Below are 10,946 nucleotides of genomic sequence, written 5' to 3' on the forward strand. Positions count from 1 at the left end.
GAGCATCAGTACAGACACAAGCGCTCATATACACGCGCATACACTCACCCCTATGAACGCACACACGCACATCCTACCCCTATGAGCACCTCCGAGAGACTGAGCCGGCATATCATCTTGAGATTTACGAAGCCACCTTAGGCGCCTCGACGTCGACGGGAACGTCTCCTCCCACTGAAAGCGCGTTGCCGAAAATCCTGAAATAAATACAGGAATAATACGAGCACCAGAATTTTAACCCTGATGGGTTGAGGATACCACTGTCCACCTAATGAATCTGATAAAGCAATAATAGAGAACATCGCCCGAGAGACTAGTAAGAATTAGAGATGAAGAAACGGATCCATGCCGAACAGGCGAAGTCGTGGTAAGGGAGAGCGCGTGTGAAGCATGGTACATACCGTTGGCGAGGGTTCAGGTTTGCTTCGCTGATGGCAGCGCCGGATTCTGCCATCACCGGCCATGCCGCGTTGCTAAACGGATGCCTATTTTTTTGAGGGGTCTGTCGCGGCCAGGGGAAGACGGATTGTTCGGCCGTGCGTCTGCCGCGCCCATGCTTTGTGTAAATTCCCCATGAATTAATTTTTGTCTTCCATACCACAAGAACCACGCTGTAGTTCCAACTACTTCTCACAACTTTGGCAAGCCCTGAATATGAATGTCATGGTCTTTTAAGCACAACAAATGTTCGGGAATAGCCTCACCGGCCCTGTCCACCAAGCATGCCTTTTCAATTATATCTTCCATACCTAATAATTTCCACACATCGGCTGCAAACTTGCACTCAAAACAGCAGGTGCTTCACATTGTCAGGACCTAAGTTGCATGCCGGACAACTAGGACCTTTTTTCAGACGTCGCTTGCAATCCCGCGAGGGCCGCTCGGGCTTCGGCCTCTTCCGCACTCTGGCAACGCGGCAACTTCCTGCAGATAGATACGAGGACGCAACCTCGGTGGTCTATACCTACTGCTCCGGCAGCACTCTCACCGTAGTCCGCGAGGAAGGCAGCATCAGTGTTCATCTTGGCGACGCTCAACTCAGGAGGCAGCCATTTGTCTCCAGGCCTAACCCCAGGGAGCTCATCAAAGCTCCCAGTTGTCAAATTTTCCTTACTGCTTGTCCCCTCATTTATGTGGCACGTGAGATCTCCTTTTTATAGCGACGATGCGATCTCTTCTTTTACCGTAGGTGATTATTCTGAGTTTTCTTTTTTTGGGGTGAAATCTTGATTCTGAGATTGGTTTTTTATTTATACGAGGGATGTGAGATCTCTTTCTTTTATCATACGTGATTCTGAGATTTCTTTTTTAATTTGTTAGGGACGTGATATCTCTATTTTATTGTGACATGATTCAAGGATGAATTTTTTTTTTACAAAAAATTGGATGGTCGAGATACAATGTTAACTTATTTAGATGGTTATAATAAGATAATTCTAATGACGTGCATTAACGTGGAGCCTATATAGAAATAGGATTGCTGTAAATCTCAGGTTACAAAATGGTAAGGTAGTAATGTCTCCACGCAAGTGGTGCGCTTGGCTTACCTTGCAATCCAGCCATGTTTTTAATGACCCACTTTAATTGAGCGAGCCATTTTGGTGAGATTAATTGGAACGATGTGATTGCCGTAAATCTTAGTGTAAAAATGGTACGGTATTTATCCAGCCATGTTTTTAATGACCCGTTTTAATTGAGCGAGCGATTTTGGTGAGATTAATTGGAACGATGGGATTGCCGTAAATCTTAGTGTAAAAATGGCTGCGTAGTAATTTCAGGCGTGAAAGACGCCTTGTGACGCGTATGACCAGAGACGATATACTTCCTGAAAACTGCCCGGTCCTGCCTATAAATACAAGAGGTGTGCTTGGCTTACCTTGCACCACACAAACTAGAGGACATTGTGTTTGGAGATAAGTCGTGAACATCGAAGATCATGGCTAGACCGGCGGTGGTGGTGATGTGCGTGTCGTTCGTAGTGGTGGTGGCGCTGAGCGGGGTGGTGGCGCAGTTGGATTGCAAGCCGCAGTTGCTTAAGGCTTGCGATCCAGCCATCATAGACGGCAATGCTCCTTCGACATTGTGCTGCTCCATCCTCACAGCGGAGAAGGAGTGCCTCTGCGGATACTTGGAGGATCGTGCGTACCGGCAATACGTCCGTGGCCCCAACCTCCGCAAGACAATCACCTCCTGCGGAATACATGTTGGTGTGTGTGCAATTGGAGTATAGAATAATACTAGTTGGAATTAGTTATTGTACATATCTTTTACAATAATATAAACGGCAATGCATGCCTCTAGCTAGTTTGTGCTTTTTTAGTTTGTTATTATATCTTTTAACGGCTCTTCCTTCCAATTTTTTGTCCGTTCGTGCGTTTAAATTTTCGTCCGTTCATACTACGTTGTTATCAGATTTCGAAGGTGATAGTAATCTATACCTAATATTAAAGAAAAGAATCTTTCTTAATTCTTCATCCATCATCTATTTATATCTGTTAATTTTGTGTTACAGATTGGCTAAATCACATATAGATGAAATTTAGCTATGTCACATCTAAGTTCACAGCCTTGGGAACAATTTGCCAAGATTTGTGCAATTGATGTAATCCTTGTCCATCCTGAGCGCACGTCAATGTGCTTTTTTTTCTGAGTGGAACGTGTCGGCCTGTTTTTTCTGCGCGTGTACGCCAGTGCTCTTCCACGTCCGTGTCAAGGCTTTCTAGTGCTTGTACATTTGTGGGCCACTGATTGTTAGTCTGTGGGCCAATAATGCTATGTCTACGAATGGACTACGAAGACCTACGTAGCCTTCCAAACAAATCCTCTTGGCCCCCTGGGAGTGGGCCCCAGCTGCTAATTCTGGCCTAATTAATTTTCTCCACATTAGCTTTTACGTAAAACTCTTACGTTACTTTTCGTAGGTGTAGCATTGTCCGTCTGTGGGCTGCGTTAGTATGTTTTTTTGCCTTTTTTATCATCTGCATGCACACTGTGTTCAGATCTCTTTTCAAGTGTACGCTCTCAAATTTGTTTTTTCCTTGAAACTTGTTTCTTGACATTGTTTGTTTTAAGGTTGTTTTTCTTCTCAGAATTTTTTTCAATCTATTCGTCAATAATGGCAGTACAGAAACACTAGAGATAATAAAAATTACAACTAGATTCATGGATCACCTAGCGACGGCTACAAATGCTAGAGCGAGCTGAAGTCACACTGTCATCATCGCCTCACCGGAGCCAGACAAATTTTGTTGTTTTGAGGTTGTTTACCACATACATTATCTGGTTTTGAAACTTGTTCCTGAATACACCAAAAATGCCACATTGCACGTCTAGGGCGAGATATTGCAATTTATTATCTAAGTCATTGTCATTTTGATCGTGTTGTTGTACTTTTTGCATAAACTCGTATTTTCGTGTCGGTGTATTCTCGTGATGCATTGTTTTTTCTGCCCACTTGTTGGTTATTCGTGTCGCACGTCTGTGTTTTTTTTGTCAAATTTTGTCATTGCACTCTGATGGCTCATTTTATCGGGCCTGCGTTCTTGAACTGAAAGAAACATGCTATGTCGCTTGTCGCTGCCTATTTCTATTTTCTTTTAAGTTTGATGTCAAGAGACAGCCCTGACTTGCCCTTGACGCATAACTGGGCCCGACCTATTTTTGTCTTAGTTACAAGTCTAACGTCGACTCGCAACTAAGTGGGGAGTGTGTTTGTAGGGGGGCTAGTTGCAAGCCAACCATCGACTCGCAAATGGGGAGGGTTTGTCTATTTTTTTTGGGGGGGGGGGGGGGGGGGGGGGGCACTACAGGAAACAGGTAATTTGCCGTCTGTGGATCACAGACGGCAAAGACCTAATTCCAGACGGCAAAGACTTTGCTGTCAGGAAGCAGACGGCAAAGTCAGACGGCAAAGATAAATCGGCAAAGAATACTTTGTCGTCTGCTGTTTGTCGAGATGACGGCAAAGAGTTTGCCATCTGTCAATATGGTTTGCCGTCAGCAGACTAGCTAGACGGCGAAATATGCCAACAGACGGAGCGGTCGCGTTGACGGACGGCGTCAAGTACTTTGCCGTCAGTTACGCTATGTCTTGGATGTCTTCCTTGTATGCCCAGACGGCAAAGCAAAGATTTTTTTAACAAAAAAATATATCTAATCTGTACACAATATCCATACACAATGCACATCTGGACTGAAGAAACGTACGCGGTGAAGGAAACATACGAACAAGGAACTGCTTAAGTGCTTATACATATGCGATGTTTACACTTTACATGAAGGACCTCCACATAGAAAAACAATAAATGAGTCCTTCTTTCTTGCAAGAAGAACCTTACAAAAAATTGTAAAAAAGCAATCAAGTCTTCGTCTTCTCCTGGGCAAGGCAGCGCCGGCGGTGTGGCTGGGATGAGGCAGTATTGACATGGAGAGGCAGGGAGGTCCGGCGGGGTCACGGGCATCAGATCCGGCGATGGCTGCTCGACCTCGACCGGATCTGCAGGGTCGTGCACGACTTCAAGAGCTTGGGCGGCGGCAGCGTGAAGGACCTCCATGGCCAGCTCCTGCGGAAGAGAGAACTTCTTGTGAGAGGGAAATAAATGAGGAAAGGGAGAAGAGCTCGGGCCGCGGTGTATGGTGGCCGGCTGGTGGGAGTTCGTGGTCGATGGGAGGCGGACGCTTCTGGTGGAGGTGGCGACGGGAGGCCGGTGCGGCAGAGGCAAGGGGAGACGGGCCGACCGCGCCTGGGCGACGGGGCACCCGGCCGGCACAATGGAGGCGATGGGCGACAGGCCGGCGCGCCGGAAGTGACTGGAGGCGGGGCCGACCGCGCCGGAGGTGACTGGAGGCGGGGCCGACCGCGCTGGAGGGGACCGGGTCGGCACAGCGGAGCCGACGGGCGATGGAGGGGGCGGCTGGACCGGAGGCGACTGGAGGCGGGGCTGGCCGCGCCGGTGGCGAGTAGAGGCGGGGCCGCTGCCTCCTTGCTCGCCAGCACCGGCCATGGATGTGGGCTGGATGTGTTGTGTGGTGTGTAGTGTGCGTGGGTGGGTGGGGTGGGGCGTGGGTTAGTGGGTGGGTAGGACTGGCTAGGTAGTGCGTGTGTCAGGATGGGTAGGTGGGGCTGGTGGGTTTTGGATGGGCTGACACGTCATCGATCCGTGGGATCGATCCGTGGGATGTGCTTCTTCTTTGCCGTCTATTATTTTTGTTACAGACGGCAAAGAGCATACTTTGCCGTCTGCAATAAAAAACACAGACGGCAAAGATCTTTGCCGTCTATATTTTTTATTGCAGACGGCAAAGTGTATATTTTGCCGTCTATAATATAAAATGTAGACGGCAAAGATGTTTGCCGTCTGTGTTTCTTCTTGTAGACGGCAAAGTGAGCTCTTCGCCGTCTGTATTTTTTTTCCAGACGGCAAAGTATATTTTACCGTCAGTTTTTCTTTGTCGTCTACTGATGACGGCAAATCCTTTCTTTGCCGTCTTGCCCGACGAAGAGCTGACGGCAAAGCTGCCTACTAATGGCAAATTAGCTGTTTCCCGTAGTGGGGGGGGGGGTTGCATGCCAACCATCAACCCGCTACTAGGGGGCTATGTGTTTCTGTAGGGGCCTCAGTTGCAAGTCTACCATCGACCCGCAACTAGAGGTGGGGAGCATGTTTGTCGGGGGTCCTGCTACAGACTCCAAAATAGGGAGGGGTGTGTGTGTTTGTACGGGCCCTGTTGCAAGTCAACCATCGAGTCACAACTAGGAGCGGCGTTTATTTTTTGTAGGGGGCCCAGTTGCAGGTCAACTATCGAGTCGCAACTATGGGGTGGCGTGTGTGTTTTTTCGGAGGCCCAGTTGCATTTCAACTATCGACTCACAACTAAGGGGCACGTATGTTTGTAGGGGCCCAATTGCAAGTCAACCATCGACTCGCAACTAGGACGCATCGAAAATTTTTGTAGTTGCCCCAGTTGCAAGTCAACCATCGAATCGCAACTAGATACGTATTTTTGTTGCAAGTTAACCGTCAACTCGCAACTTGGGGGGGGGGGGGTTAGACGTATGTTTGTAGGGGCCCAGTTGCAAGTCAACCATCGACTCACAACTTGGACACATCATACTTTTTGGTACTGGACCCAGTTGCATGTCAACTATTGACATGCAACTAGGGGGGATGTATGTGTGTAGGGACCCAGTTGCATGTCAACTATTGACTTGCAACTAGGGGGGTGTAAGTGTGTAGGGGCCCAGTTCCAAGTCAATCGTCGACTCTCAACTGGGACGTGTCGTACTTTTTTCTAGTTGCAACCGGGGGGGCATATGTTTGTAGGGAGGGCTCAGCTGCAAATCAACCATCGACTCGCAGCTAGGGGTGTGTGTTTGTAGGATCCCAGTTGCAAGTCAACCATCAACTCGGAACTAGGGGGCGTATGTTTATAGGGACTCAGTTGCAAGTCAACCATCGACTCGTAACTAGGGGGTGGACATATGTTTGTAGGAGCCGAGTTGCAAGTCAACCATTGACTCGCAACTGGGACGCATTATACTTTTTTGTATTGGACCAAGTTGCATGTCAACCATTGACTTGCAACTAGGGGGACGTATGTTTGTAGGGGCCTAGTATGTTTGTAGGAGCCTAGTGGCTAGTCAACCATTGACTAGCAACTAGGTCGCGTCGTACTTTTTTGTAGTTGCCCCAGTTGCAAGTGAACCATCGACTCTCAATGGACGGACGTATGTTTGTTGGGGGCCTAGTTGCAAGTCAATCATCGACTCGCAACTAGGGGGACGAATGTTTTTAGGGGCTCAGTTGCAGTCAACCATCGACTTGTGCAACTAGGGGGCGTATGTTTATAGGGGCCGGAGTTGCATGTCAATCATCGACTCGCACCTACGGGGGACGGACGTTTGTAGGGGTCGGGTTGCAAGTCAACCATCTACTCACAACCGAGGAGACATATCTTTGTAGGGGTCCAGTGACAAGTCAACCATAGACTCGCAACTAGGACACTGCATACTTTTTTGTACTGGACCCAGTTGCATGTCAACCATTAACTTGCAACTAGGGGAGCATATGTTCGTAGGGGCCCATTGGCAATTCAACCATTGACTCGCAACAGGAACGCATCGTACTTTTTTGTAGTTGCCCCAGTTGTAAGTCAACCATCGACTCTCAACGGGCGGACGCATGTTTGTTGGGTGGCCAGTTGCAAGTCAACCATCGACTCGCAACTAAGGGGACATATGTTTTTAGGGGCTCTGTTGCAGTCAACCATCGACTCGCAACTAGGGGGTGTATGTTTGTAGGGGCCCGGTTTGCATGTCAACCATCGACTCGCAACTATGGGGGACGTATGTTTGTAGGGGCCTGGTTGCAAGTCAACAATTGACTCACAACCGAGGGGGCATATTTTTGTAGGGGCCCAATTGCAAGTCAACCATCAACACACAACTGTGACGCGTCATACTTTTTTGTAGTTGCCCTAGTTGCAAGTCAACCATCGACTCTCAACTAGGAGATGTCTTTTTTTGTAGTGGCCCCAGTTGCATGTCGACCATCGGCTCGCAAACTAGGGTTTGGGCGTTTGTTTTATGGGAGTCGAGGTTGACTTGCAACCCTGAACTTAACTAGGACTTTTTTTAGTTTGTGGGTGCCACATTTTTGCTAGTAAACACCAACTCGCAATTCGGGTCCTTTTTTAAAGTGGTTTTTAACAATTGTCATATATAATTTTTTGTCAACTATTTTTAATCATAATTCTACACTACAGGAAACAGGTAATTTGCCGTCTGTGGATCACAGACGGCAAAGACCTAATTCCAGACGGCAAAGACTTTGGCGTCAGGAAGCAGACGGCAAAGTCAGACGACAAAGATAAATCGGCAAAGAATACTTTGCCGTCTGCTGTTTGTCGAGATGACGGCAAAGAGTTTGCCGTCTGTAATTATGGTTTGTCGTCAGCAGACTAGCTAGACGGCGAAATATGCCAACAGACGGAGCGGTCGCATTGACGGACGGCGTCAAGTACTTTGCCGTCAGTTATGCTATGTCTTTGTTGTCTTCCTTGTATGCCCAGACGGCAAAGCAAAGATTTTTTTTAATAAAAAAATATATCTAATCTGTACACAATATCCATACACAATGCACATCTGGACTGAAGAAACGTACGCGGTTAAGGAAACATACGAACAAGGAACTGCTTAAGTGCTTATACATATGCGATGTTTACACTTTACATGAAGGACCTCCACATAGAAAAACAATAAATGAGTCCTTCTTTCTTGCAAGAAGAACCTTACAAAAAATTGTAAAAAAGCAATCAAGTCTTCGTCTTCTCCTGGGCAAGGCAGCGCCGGCGGTGTGGCTGAGATGCGGCAGTGCTGACATGGAGAGGCAGGGAGGTCCGGCGGGGTCACGGGCATCAGATCCGGCGATGGCTGCTCGACCTCGACCGGATCTGCAGGGTCGTGCGCGACTTCAAGAGCTCGGGCGGCGGCAGCATGAAGGACCTCCATGGCCAGCTCCTGCGGAAGAGAGAACTTCTTGTGAGAGGGAAATAAATGAGGAAAGGGAGAAGAGCTCGGGCCGCGGTGTATGGTGGCCGGCTGGTGGAAGTTCATGGTCGATGGGAGGCGGACGCTTCTGGTGGAGGTGGCGACGGGAGGTCGGTGCGGCGGAGGCAAGGGGAGACGGGCCGACCGCGCCTGGGCGACGGGGCACCCGGCCGGCACAGTGGAGGCGATGGGCGACAGGCCGGCGCGCCGGAAGTGACTGGAGGCGGGGCCGACCGCGCCAGAGGTGACTGGAGGCGGGGCCGACCGCGCTGGAGGGGACCGGGTCGGCACAGCGGAGCCGACGAGCGATAGAGGGGGCTGGCCGCGCCGGTGGCGAGTAGAGGCGGGGCCGCTGCCTCCTTGCTCGCCAGCACCGGCCATTGATGTGGGCTGGATGTGTTGTGTGGTGTGTAGTGTGCGTGGGTGGGTGGGGTGGGGCGTGGGTTAGTGGGTGGGTGGGACTGGTTAGGTAGTGCGTGTGTCAGGATGGGTAGGTGGGGCTGGTGGGTTTTGGATGGGCTGACATGTCATCGATCCGTGGGATCGATCCGTGGGATGTGCTTCTTCTTTGCCGTCTATGATTTTTGTTACAGACGGCAAAGAGCACACTTTGCCGTCTGCAATAAAAAACACAGACGGCAAAGATTTTTGCCGTTTATATTTTTTATTGCAGACGGCAAAGTGTATATTTTGCCGTCTGTAATATAAAATGTAGACGGCAAAGATGTTTGCCGTCCGTGTTTCTTCTTGCAGACGGCAAAGTGAGCTCTTCGCCATCTGTATTTTTTTCAGACGGCAAAGTATATTTTACCGTCAGTTTTTCTTTGCCGTCTACTGATGACGGCAAATCCTTTCTTTGCCGTCTTGCCCGACAAAAAGCTGACGGCAAAGCTGCCTACTGACGGCAAATTAGTTGTTTCCCGTAGTGATAGTATAATCGTTTTTTAAACAACTTAACACTAAATTTTATAGGAACGTACAGGGAAGTTTTTGCACTCAACTTCACTTCTACTAATTTTTATCCCAGTTGCAAGTCCGCCCTCGACTCGCAACTAGGAATATTGTTTACTTCATCCCAGTTACAAGTTCAGCCTCGACTCGCAACTGGGCCCATAGTTTTGTTGTTGTCTCTGTTGCAAGTTCACCCTTCGACTCACAACTCGACCGTTTGTTTTCCCAGTTGCAAGTGCATCCTCGACTCGCAACTGGCATGGTAGTTTTGTGGAGTTGCCCTAGTTGCAACTCCATCCTCGACTCGCAACTTGGGCAAACTGTATGGGACGTTTGTGAGAGATTTTTGTGAGGATTTTTTTGCTTGAGTTTACTTTTTAGTGTGGGACGTTCTTTTTGCACTTTTCATATAATCAGACATTTTTTAAACCCATGAGCATTTTTTGAACTTGTGAACATTTTTTTCTTATTCATGAATAATTTATTATTTCATGAATATTTTAGATCTAGGGTAAATTTTTTTGAACCGATGAACATTATTTTCAAATTCACGACAATTTTTTGAATCCATAAACAATTTTTGAACTCATAATTTTTTTCAGAATCACAAATATTTTTGGAACTTGTGAATTTTTTTACATTTTTTGATTTTTTAAATCAGGAACATTTTTTGTACTCTAGTTTGCGAACACTTTTTCAAAATAGTGGATAATATTTAAATTCATCAACTTTTAGTAAAATATTTACTTGAGAAATGTTAGCTTTTTCCCGAAAGCACTTATACGTTTTGAAAAAAAATAGTATTTTTAGTGCCCGCGTACATGCTTTTTGAGGGACGTACATGCTTCTAAGATTTTTCTTGAGGTTAGTGTGATACCTTGTTTTTCAATAGACACGACACAAGCGCTCTAGGTAGATATGGACTTGCCTAAACTCGCAAGAGAAAACTCCAGAACTCGCAAGAAAAAACACCAGAACGTCGCACGACCTGGATGTCCGCAGCCCATACTGCTCAGGGCAACCACACGCAGACTGGATGCCACACCACACCGTGGGCAGCCCCCCCGACATGCCACCGCTCGCTCTTCTGTTGCAACGCCGTACAATCCGGATGGATGCAGCTCACGCTACTCAAGGCAACCGCACGCAAACCACGAATGCCGCACCAAATCTGGGGCTGCCGCCCCTACTATAGCGCATCGACCGGGCAAATGAACTTGCCACCCAAGTGGCCCAAGGTTGCCACCCAAGCGGAGGCCAAGAGGATGCCACGCCCCATGGAGCCGCCTCGAGCATCACTTTTCGAGGCCACCGCCTCGGCAGACATCAGTTATCCGCAACAATCATAAGCTAGCTCACCCAAGCAATGCCCCAAAGGGAGAAGCAAGGAAGACATCGCCGTTGCCCGCTCTAGAAACCACCTGGAGCTTACGTTTTCGCCCAGAGA

The sequence above is a fragment of the Triticum aestivum genome, chromosome 4A, assembly GCF_018294505.1.
Source record: "Triticum aestivum cultivar Chinese Spring chromosome 4A, IWGSC CS RefSeq v2.1, whole genome shotgun sequence".
Lineage (NCBI taxonomy): Eukaryota > Viridiplantae > Streptophyta > Magnoliopsida > Poales > Poaceae > Triticum > Triticum aestivum.